At 38.1% G+C, this 12,177-nt stretch overlaps 1 protein-coding gene across 1 annotated transcript in view; it reads right to left on the bottom strand.

The window, feature by feature from the left end:
- The window catches only part of PTGFR (prostaglandin F receptor), a 309,526-nt gene that overhangs the window by 137,055 nt on the left and 160,294 nt on the right, over positions 1-12,177 (bottom strand). The window lies entirely within an intron of this gene.

The raw sequence follows: 12,177 nt of genomic DNA, 5'->3' as shown, positions 1-12,177 counted from the left end.
CTGATGCATAGGGGCACTTGTACCCCAATGTTCATAGCAGCACTCTCAACAATAGCCAAATTATGGAAAGAGCCTAAATGTCCATCAACTGATGAATGGATAAAGAAATTGTGGTTTATATACACAATGGAATACCACGTGGCAATGAGAAAAAATGAAATGTGGCCTTTTGTAGCAACGTGGATGGAACTGGAGAGTGTGATGCTAAGTGAAATAAGCCATACAGAGAAAGACAGATACCATATGGTTTCACTCTTATGTGGATCGTGAGAAACTTAACAGGAACCCATGGGGGAGGGGAAGGAAAAAAAAAAAAAGAGGTTAGAGTGGGAGAGAGCCAAAGCATAAGAGACTGTTGAGAACTGAGAACAAACTAAGGGTTGATGGGGGGTGGGAGGGAGGAGAGGGTGGGTGATGGGTATTGAGGAGGGCACCTTTTGGGATGAGCACTGGGTGTTGTATGGAAACCAATTTGACAATAAATTTCATATATAAATAAAAAAATAAATAAATAAATAAATAAAAATAAATCACAAACACTTCTAGTTTCATTTTGCAAGTAGTTGTCAAGAAGTTGTCGGTACTTCCCAAATGTCAGCAAGAGGAAATACTTTCCTCTTCCTCTATCAGTCTATGGCATCATGCTATAGCAAAGTGAAAAAAAAAAAGATTTAGTATTCTTGTGGCACAGACCACCAGCTATACAAGCTCCGAAGGAGCCCAGGGTGGCTCCTACCACCCCTACTCTCAACCAAAGGTGAAGAAATACTGATATGGTTTCCTCAAGGATACACTGTGCCCTCTGTAGCAGGTAGTACAGTTTTTACTGAGAGAAGTAACATGAGTTTTTAATTAGAAATTGTGTCTTTTGCAGTTTCTGCCTCCCCTACTTACTGTATGGGACCTTGAGCAAATCATTCAACCTCTCTGGATCTTCATTCCCTCATCCATAAAATGGCAATAATAGAACCTACCTTGCTTATACTATTACTGCAATAATTAAATGAGTTAATACATGTAAACCACTGAAAACAGTTTAACATGGCAAAGTGTAGGCAACTAAGGCCTCAGCATAAGAGCAAAGCATTCCAGTCGGTACAAAGAAGAGCCAAGAGGAGGGCTAGCACTAGAGGCAAGGGATTGGCCACAGCTAGGTAACAGGAATCAAAAGTCAGGTATCATCCTAGCAGGTGACTAAGTGAAAATCAGGTACTGGGACAGAAGACTGAAATTTGACCATCCATGGTAAAGATTAGGTAAGAAGGCTGAAGTCCAAAACTCATCCAAGTGCCCCTATACCAATATTCCCCCAAGCTAGACACTAGTCATAGAAACCACAAAGCACCATTGTCAATCCACTCCTAATAATTGAGAGAGGGCTCCAAAATAAGACCTAGAATTACTTCTAACTGGCTAGTAGCTTTAGGATGACTGAGCTACAGACAGCAAATAGTGGCTGCTGGACCCAGCTACAGACAGCAGCGATTGACAAGCATGTTATTACCCTCATTTTGCAAAAGCTGACTTAGGGAAATTAACTGACTTGTATAAGACCACACGATGGAAATGATGGGCCAGGAAATGATGGGGCCAAAACTACAATGCAAAACTGTAGTATTCAAATCTTAGAAGATTTGTTCAGCACAACGGAGGATGCTAGTTATTTGCAACTAACCTGCAACAGCCTTAAGCAATGACTACTCTTTCTGTTCATAGGCATTATTCCAAATCCTAGTCATCCTTGTTACTCACAGTGGGGCCCATGGAGTAGCATCAGCATCAGCCTAGCAACCTATTAAAAATGCAAAATCAGGGCGCCTGGGTGGCGCAGTCGGTTAAGCGTCCAACTTCAGCCAGGTCAGGATCTCGCGGTCCGTGAGTTCGAGCCCCGCGTCGGGCTCTGGGCTGATGGCTCAGAGCCTGGAGCCTGTTTCTGATTCTGTGTCTCCCTCTCTCTCTGCCCCTCCCCCGTTCATGCTGTGTCTCTCTCTGTCCCAAAAATAAATAAACGTTGAAAAAAAAATTTAAAAAAAAATGCAAAATCTCCAGTTCCAGCCCATACCTACTGAGTCAGAACCTGGTTTTAACAAGATTCCTGGGTGATCTGTATTCACATTAAAGTTTAAGAAGCACTACCCCACACTATGCTGCCTCTCTCCTTTTCATATAGGTTTCTTCATTTTACCTGAAGGAATAACATGGAGCTAGTAAATCAAGAGCAAAAGTACTTTGTATCATGGAAAAAAGAGAGAAAGAAGTTCATAGAAGGCAAAGAACTTCAAGCTGAATAAATTTGAAGGCAGTGCATTTGAACTGAACTTTGAAGAAAGAATAAGATATGTACAGGCAGTAATGGGGTACAGAGGGTGTACCTTGCACAAGGAACAGGGAAAATGAAAACACCTAAGTCAGAACAGTGTTGAACACATGGAAACATGGCAAGTGCTTCACTCTGGCTAGAACATATGGTGGGTGAAGAGCAATGCTTAAAAAATTAGGGACAGGATAGGGAGATTACTGGATAACTGGTCTTAGCACGTTATTGTATAGGCAGTGCTCTACAAGTGAAGGATTTTGAACTGAGGACTAACAGGCTCAAAGTTAACCTTTTGGAAAGTTAATTTATATTAGGTTACAGAAATAGAGGCTGGAGACCAAAAAGGAACCTAAAACTCTAGTAGTAGATGGAAAAGGTAACGAGGATGAGAAAGGTAATGAGAGGCAAAACTTGGCAGGTAAAGGACATGGGGAGTGTAGCAGTGGGAATAAAGAGAAAATCTAAGAGATGTGGTGTGGTAACCTTCAAGCTAATGCAGCTAATAGGATGGAGCTCTTCAGACTGCACATCTTCTTTAACACCTGCTTATTAATGCCACAGTACAGTATGCAGGAAGATACTTACAGTATATCTGTCATCAAAACATAAGCATTTGAAAACCAACAGAGTTTTGCAGTGTCCAACCTATTGTAAATGCCCACAATTTTGCACTGAATACTGCTAAATATATGCTAAATATCAGGCAATAAGTCATACATAGCCTGAGAGCCAAGATCTGAAGAATACATTCTCAAATTTCTGATTGTCACATTGGGCAAATTCTCCTTCATAGATTTCTTCAAATAAATGGTATTTAACTCAAAAGAAACACAGAAATATACATTTACATTGAAAATTGTTCAATTTATATGATTGACTACTGCAGCAAAGTAGAAGCTTTCATGGATATCCAATTGTCCTTGACAAACTGCTAAAATTTAATCTTCTGAATTTACAATATTGAGTACTAGCCTGAACTCATTATGACCTCACTAAGGTTCAGGCATCTATTAGACCCAAGTCACTGGCTTGCACTCTCTTCAAAGAAATACAATCTTAACTGTAATTATTACTCTTTAAAATGTTCCAATGACTCTTTTTCACTCTCCCCTCCCCCACACACACACCTATAATACAAAAATTCACTAAGAACAAGAATCAGGATTCCTCGTTATCTGTAGACCAGTGTTATTTCACAAGGTAGTACTGACATTTCGGGTCAGATAAATCTTTGAGGGGCAAGGGGTTGGGGGTGGGGGGGAGCTGCTCTGTACATTGTTGAATGTTTATCAACATCCCAGGCCTCTATCCACCAGATGCCATTTTTAACTCTTTGCTCCCAATCCCATCCCTGCCAGTCATGACAACCCAACATATCACCAGATATTACAAAATCTGGTGGGCAAAATCACCCCTCATCGAGAATCACCCATTGCTCTAGAGCACAGAAACCTGTAGGCACATAATTTACACTGAATAATGTCATGAATGCAAGAGAGACCTGGGGATTCCTTGGAAACCTGAGAATATTGATGTGCAGTTCTTTGTGTTCTTTATTTGGAGCAGCTTTACTTAAACCACAGGCCTACTCAATTTACTCTCTAATGGATAATTTCCACTCTAATGAGTTTTCCTGTGTTCCACAGAATCATCCAGGATTACAAGTTATCCTGAAAAATGTCCACTTTGCATTGGAAAGTGACATTTGAGTTCCATGCCATCAGAACTTAGAGTACCTAAGTAAGGCATCTTTATAAAAATAATTAAAAATATCTCTAGCAAGGACTCCATAGTGGTGAGTAAAAACAAGAATAGAAGACTACACCTGACATAGCAGGAATGACAGTTACCACAGGGCTGGAGAACTTGAAAAGAAATAAGGGAGGTAGTTACCGTCCAGTATGCCTTTTCATCAGATTTGATTCGCATAGCCTCAAACCTAAGGAGTTTCATCCAAAGCTCTCAATGCAGCTTAGCAGGAGCCAAACCACACAACTGAAACACTGAACTTCAGAAGTAAAGTGAAACCCAGAGAAGTTTTGCCAGCTCAGACCAGAGCCACACTTACAAAGATGGCCAGACCAGAAGAAATCTAGCGTGGAAATGGGGTTTTCAGCATTTCTGCATTTGCCGGCACCAGTTATTGGTCTTGCCAAGTCTTCAGTCACACATTCAAGCCCTTGAAAACTTAGACTCTTTGGGATTCTAGAATGGCATTCATATATTGTTTCTCTGATATTTGGGGCCAATGAGTAAATACTGTGGCAAATTCACTGTTATCTTAATGGTGATAGACTTTAGAATTTGGAAGAAACAGCTACAGATAATTTTTCTCTAAAAATTTTAGTTGTACTATTATAATCTGTTTCTCATTATATTTGTGCTATTCAAATCATGCATAGCCCATAAAATCTCAGAAAGAGCCACAGATAAAATAACAAGAGTTGAAACAGCATAATGGAGTTTCATACTACCAATTGTTCATAGAAGGCAGCTGCAAAAACATACAACTCTTGTCTCTCTCTGGATCAAGGTTCATATAGTGATTCTGGTAGACATTCTCCCTATCCTATAAGAAGGGCCACAAGTGACAGATACTCAGGACAACCAGGGTAAATGAACATTCGGTCACATGGACTAGGCAGATAAACAAGCGATTGGGATAATCTCATGTGTACGTGATCACACACAGGGGGAGGCATGAAGATGTCACCACCTCAATTCCATTTGAAACATAAATTATGGGAGAGCGATATTAGTAACCATTTCAACAGACTGTCTCCATTGTAGGCTTACTGATTATTCAGTTAAGAAACATTTCTCAAATACCTAGTGTGTGAGACATACTTCCTGGCTTTAATGAGCTTATGGCATAAAGGAGAAATAATAGACTTATGACAATTAACTAGTAGATAAGGTATAGAATAATAAGCATGATAAGAGATAATAGGTAGATCAGAGTGGAAATTTAGAGGAAAGGGAGATTGATTCCTATGTGGGAGTCCAAGGAGACCTCAAAATATAACATTTGATCCGGAACTTCAGAGTCTAGCTAAAGGAAGTCTTCACAATCCCCCCTAGTGTCAAAATACTTCCCAGAAGCACTTTTTCCAAATTCTACTATAGTTTTTTTATTGATACATGTCTGTCTTCCTACGAGACAAAGGCTCCTTGAGGGCTAAAAAAGTCATTTGTGATATTTTTCTTCTCCCCATTGCTACCCAGCACAATGCCTTACATCTCATAGCTACTTGGTAAACATTTGATCTCACCTAAAAAATGAGATGCTTTGTTAATATTGCTAGAATCCATGTGATTCCGTGTAGTGGAAGTTTACTCACCCTTGCTTTTTCCCTGGCCTTGGAGATCTCAGAGTCTGTCATGTGCAATTAAGAAGCAACAATTAAGGGGACCTGGGTGGCTCAGTGGGTTGAGCATCCAACTCTTGGCCTCAGCTCAGGTCATGATCTCATGGTTCCTGAGTTCAAGCCCCAACATCTGTGCTGACAATGCAGAGCCTGTTTGGGATTCTCTCTTCCTCTCTCTCTGTTCCTCCCTTACTTGTGCTTGCTCTCTCTCTTGCTCTCTCTCTCTCTCCTCTCTCTTAAAATAAATAAATAAACTTTTTAAAAGATAAGCAACAAGTAGATTTAAAAGGGGACATGTTTGCCCTACACCTCCAACACTCCTTAAAATTTACCTCACTTCTCTCCTTGACTCACTTGACCCAAGGGAGATGGAATAGTTTATCAGACTTATGAATTTGGGGAAAATTGGGCGTTCTCCCCATTTCTTCTCCTAGGGACCTAGCTGCTGACACCAGTCTGTCCCCATGGAAGGAGGCCTATATAGGATAGCACTGTCTGGGAATGGGTGTATGGGAAAGTCTGACCAATTCCAGGATTCAAGTCTCAGGCTAAGATACTTCTTCCAACTTTATTATTAATAAAGATCATCCTTTGTGTTCAGTCTATCTATTCTTAGTAGAATGTAACCAACCACATGACCAGGAATTTGGGCTTATTTTCTTCAATAAATGTATCCCAATTTCTAGAACAGTGCCTATCCCATAAGAGGCAGCCAATAAACACTTGACCATTTATTGAATTAATTCATAAAACCTGGTCAAAAAAGAAGATACTCTTCATTGGCCCCCATTAGAGGCCCCAAAACTACCTCAAATGATATGTAATAAATGTGTCCTGGTGAATGAATGAATGATCCTCTCACCAATCACAGCAAAAATCTTATACTGCTCATTGTATTTTAAAAGATATATGGCTTAAGACATGAATTTATCTATTTTAACATGATAATTTTATTTATTTATTTATTTATTTAGAGAATTTTTAGTTTTGCCTATTACATTAAGTAACATTGCAAGTGGTCAGTACTAAATCTAGTTAGGACACAGACCCAACTCCAATCTTTGACCTGTGGAATAGATTTATCCAGGGATACTTTTTCCCCAGCTCAGCCAATCAAGTGTAGTGTTGTGTGCTGCCAGAGTATAAGCTGTCCAGAAAAAAATAATATGAGCATGTTTTTAACTAATAGGGATCTTAACCCTATTATGAGATTCTAATCTAAGGGTTTCCATTTTGAACATAAGTAGCAAGAAAACAGGAACATGTACTTCTAGAACTTGACCTTCAGCAAATAATGATGTGAAATAATCCTGTTATCTTGTTATCTTTTTTGCTTTTGTATTATTTGTTATTTAAGAAAAAAATAAGAAAAATGGAGACAGAAGGAAAATTACTTTTTTCTTTCTTTTTTTCTAATAGAAGTAAGCCTTTATTTCCTTGTTTCACAAATAGAGTTGGCTGAGTTGGTTGCTTTTACTTTTTTCTTCTTTGGAAATGAATCATAAAATCATTTTTGCTAAATTAAGACCAAAGTAAGAATCTAAAAATGAATGCATCATCAGTGAAAAGCTTTAAGGTAATTACTCAATGTTTTAAAGGGTTTTTACTATTTCAATTAATTTAAGATCAGCCTAATTTTATGTTTAAACTAATTTAAGATCCCCCTGAGGGCAAGAGCTGTGATGCAATAGACCAAGACTCCTTAAGGTCTTAATAAACATAAAACTGACAAGGATCTCCAAGATGCAAATAGCTGAAAGTACATTTAATGTATCTAGGTATACAATAGAATTAGGTTGCCTCATAAAATAAATGATTCAAAAGGAAATGCTTTTTGGCTCAAAATGCCAAGGTATTCCCATTTGTTTTTGTTTTTGTTTTCCTATAATAAAGTATTTTAAATCAAGCATTTATCTTCTCAATATGTTCTTTGAGAGTCAAATTAAGTAGCCGACAATTTTCACCATATTTGTAATTTATTTAAATTACAGTAGTAGATATGAGGAAAGATAAAAGGGGGGAAAATAGAGTTGGTTGTATGGATTAAATATAGGGGAAAAAATAATCATTAGAGTTTGAGAAATGAGCACAAAGCAATAAATAGGAAAGAACAAAATTAGAATCTGGAGTTAGCCAAAGAGGAAAGCATAAGAAGAAAGACAAGGGTAATTACTTCTAGAATGGTGAGTTGACCTGAGGGGAATCTTTCCTACCCCTTACCTCTGTCCCTATATCTCTACAATAGCAAAACAGTAGCATTCTTTGGGGAGAGTAGTGTTAGTCAAACTGCAGCAAAATTCATTTATGGATACATAAGTCTACTGTAACTGGATTTATTTTTCCTGCTCATTTATTCCTTAGTATGACTCTCCTCTTCTGCTGCATTTGGTCCCAAGACTCTCATAGAGTGCTTCTGTCTTAATGACAGAAATAGGAGTTGGTTTGGAATTAATGAAAGAAAAAGATGTCCACAAAACTTTGACACTCCTCCAATAGAGAGGTGGGGGTCTATGTTCCCTTGAATTTGGGTAGGCTCTGTATCAACTTTGATCAATAGATTGTGGAAGTAAATCTATGATCATTTCTGGGCTTAGACTTTAATAGACCAGCAGTTCTATTTCCTGTCTCTTGGAATTCTTGCTCATGGGACCCAGATACCATGCTTTGAGAAAACCCAAGCATCCCAAGGAAAAGGCCCAAGTGAAAAGGAAACCAGGCCCACAGAATGTTTCCCATCGAAGCTACTAGCTAACAATCAACATTGGCTTGTTAGCCATGAAATGAGCAGTCCTGGAAGTGAATCCACTAGCCACAAACTGCTCCTGTTGACATCATGTGGAAGAAAGAAAACACAAACACACACACACACACACACACACACACACACACACACACACACAAAAACATCATCCCTACCAAGCCCTGCCCAAATTGCAAATTTGTCAGCAAAATGAAGAGTGTTGTTTTAAGCCACTAGCTTTTGGTATGGTTTATAACACAGCAATAAATAACTAGAAAGGCCCTTTAGCAGAGTAAGTACATTTCATGTTAACAAAGCATTTCTGAAAGCAGATAAAAGCTGAAAGAGGAAGGACATTTTAGTATCTTGATGAAGCAAAGAAATTCTCTCTCTCATCATTAAGGTTCTGTCCTTAGATCTTTTGTTTTAATATTGTGAAAGACAAAAAAAAAAAAAAAAAAACCTAGCCTTCAATCAGAACCTTCTGTCCTTGTTTACATGTGGTTCATTGACTCACATGGTTCCTTGAGACCTCAAAACATTAGAAACAATGACTAAACTAAGCAAGGAAAGAGAAGCTCACATGTACTAGTCAATCTGTTCCCAGGATGCCTGATCGCTATTTGTAGCTGTAGTCTTTAGAAAAGTCTTACTGACAGAGGCATTCTATTAGAGGGTGTTTAAATTGACTTTATTTCAATTCTACATAGGTAGTCAAAGAAATTTCTATGACCAATTACCTAGACATTTGTTCATGGCCCACTTTGAATTCTTAATTAGTTATCAGTTTGAAACTTAATGTCTTTGGGTTGTACTTTGATATTCAGTTTTATGACTGTGACCAAAGTACAATATTTATTTTGGGTAATATTTAATTTTTAAAAATTAGGACCTCTTCATTTCTACCAGAGCCAGAGGATGAACCTGACAGGTAGAAAGTTTATACAGGGGATTTGCATTTAATGAGTTCTTGGCTTCTGTTTAGACTTCTTCACCTTTCATAGGTAATAATGTTCATTGACCCAAAGTGTGGGAACAGTAAAATTTTAGAGCATTTTTCAGTGGAAGAAAATTATATTTCTAAAAGGGCGATTCCCCTTCTTTTTAGAAGACTGAATTTTCATTTCTTATTATTTAATTTTCATTTCCGTGTGCTTTAAGGCATGAGTTTTTTAATACTGTAAATATATTTTCTCTATCTTTGTTATTTGTAGCAGATTAGCAAACTTCAAAGAATTAACTTAAAATACTACTTGGGCCAAAAGTCTATAGAAGGCCAACGTTACAAACAAGCCCAAAATACAATGATGCAAACACAGTGCATTCAAATCAACAAAAAAGAAGTCAAACTTTCACTCTTTGCAGATGATGTGATACTCCACTTGGAAAACCTGAAAGACTGCACCAAAAAACTTCTAGAGCTATACATGAATTCAGCAAAGTCACAGCATATAAAATCAATGTACAGAAGTTGGTTGCATTTTTATACACCAATAATGAAGCACCAAGAGATATCAGGGCATCTATCCCATTTACAATTGCATCAAAAGCCACAAAATACCTAGGAATAAACCTAACCAAAGAGGTAAAAGATCTGCACACTGAAATCTGTAGAAAGCTTATGAAAGAAATTGAAGAAGACACAAAAAAATGGAAAAAATATTCCATGCTCATGGATTGGAAGAACAAATATTGTTAAAATGTTGATACTATCCAATGCAACCTACATTTTCAATGCAATCCCTATCAAAATAACACCAGCATTCATCATAGAGCTAGAACGAACATCCTCAAATTTGTATGGAACCAGTAAAGACCCCAAATAACCAAGGTAGTGTTGAAAAAGAAAACCAAAGCTGGAGGCATCATAATCTCAGATTTTAACCTGTAATACAAAGTTGTAATCATCAAGACAGTATGGCATTGGCACAAAAACAGACACACAGATCAGTAGAAAAGAATAGAGAACCCAGAAATGTGCCCACAAATATATGGCCAACTAATCTTCAACAAAACAGGAAAGAGTATCCAGTGGAAAAAAGACAGTCTCTTCAGCAAATAGTGCTGGGAGAACTGGACAGCAACATGCAGAAGAATGAAACTGGACCACCTTCTTACACCATACACAAAAATAAATTCAAAAGGGATGAAAGACCTAAATGTGAGACAGGAAACCATCAAAATCCTACAGAAGAAAACAGGCAGCAACCTCTTTGGCTTCAGCCACAGCAAGTTCTTACTTGACATGTCTCCAAAGGCAAGGGAAATAAAAGCAAAAATGAACTATTGGGACCTCATCAAGACAAAAGCTTCTGCACAGAAAAGGAAACAGTCAACAAAACTAAAAGGCAACCAATGGAATGGGAGAAGATACTTGAAAATGACATTCAGATAAAGGGCTCGTATCAAAAATCTATACCAAACTCAACACCTGAAAAACAAATAATCCAGTGAAGAAATGGGCAGAAGACACTTCCTTTCCAAAGAAGACATCCAGATGGCAAACAAACACGTGAAAAGATGCTCAACATCACTCATCATCAGAGAAATACAAATCAAAACCACAATAAGATACCACCTCACGTTGGTCAGAGCAGCTTAATTTAACAACTCAGGAAATAACAGGAGTTGGTGGGAATGCAAACTGGTGCAGCCACTCTGGAAAACTGTGGAGGTTCCTCAAAAAATTAAAAATAAAACTACCCTATGACCCAGCAACTGAACTACTAGGAATTTATCCAAAGGATACAGGAATGCTGATTCAAAGGGGTACATGCACCCCATTGTTTATAGCAATGCTATCAACAATAGCCAAATTATGGAAAGAGCCCAAAATGTCCATCAGCTGACAAATGGATTAAGAAGATGTAAATATGGGCACCTGGGTGGTTCAGTTGGTTAAGCATATGACTCTCAACTTCAGCTCAGGTCATGATCTCATGGTTTGTGAATTCGAGCCTACATAAGGCTCTGTGCCGATAGCATGGAGCCTGCTTGGGATTCTCTCCCTCTTCCTCACTCTGCCCCTCCCTGCTTTCATTCTTTCTCTCTCTCTCTCTCCAAAAATAAATAAATAAACTTAAAAAAAAAGAAGATGTGATACACGCATACACACACACACACACACACACACACACACACACGCATACACAATGGAATACTACTCGGCGATGAAAAAGAATGAAATCTTGCCATTTGCAACATGGATAGAACTGGAAGATATTATGCTAAGCGAAATTAGTCAGAGAAAGACAGATATCACATGATTTCATTCATATGTGGAATTTGAGAAACTTAACAAATGATCATAGGCAAAAGGAAGGAAAAATAAGATATAAACAGAGAGGGAGGCAAATCATAAGAGACTCTTAAATACAGAGAACAAACTGAGGGTTGATGGGAGTGGGGAAGCGGTGGGCAGGGGGGTAAAATTAAGAAGGGCATTAAGGAAGGCAATTGTTGGAGTGAGCACTGGGTGTTATATGTAAGTGATGAATCAGTGGATTCAACTCCTGAAGCCAAGAATACACAGCATGTTAACCAATTTGAGAATAAAAATAAATAAATAAATAAAAAACTAAGAAAAACAAATAGTCCAAAAAGAGAGAGAGAGAGGAAGAATGAATCAAGAAAAAGAGAGAACTTTTGTTCTCTCATGTAAGTAAAGAACACTTACATGAGCTTCATGACTATTTTGTCCTTACCAGGCCAGAGCTTCTCCTTCTTGAGGGCAGGGAAGGAATGCCTTGAGC

This window comes from Puma concolor, chromosome C1, assembly GCF_028749965.1.
Source record: "Puma concolor isolate L17-30 chromosome C1, mPumCon1.1.hap2, whole genome shotgun sequence".
NCBI lineage: Eukaryota > Metazoa > Chordata > Mammalia > Carnivora > Felidae > Puma > Puma concolor.
This window is presented reverse-complemented; position numbering and strand designations above follow the sequence as displayed.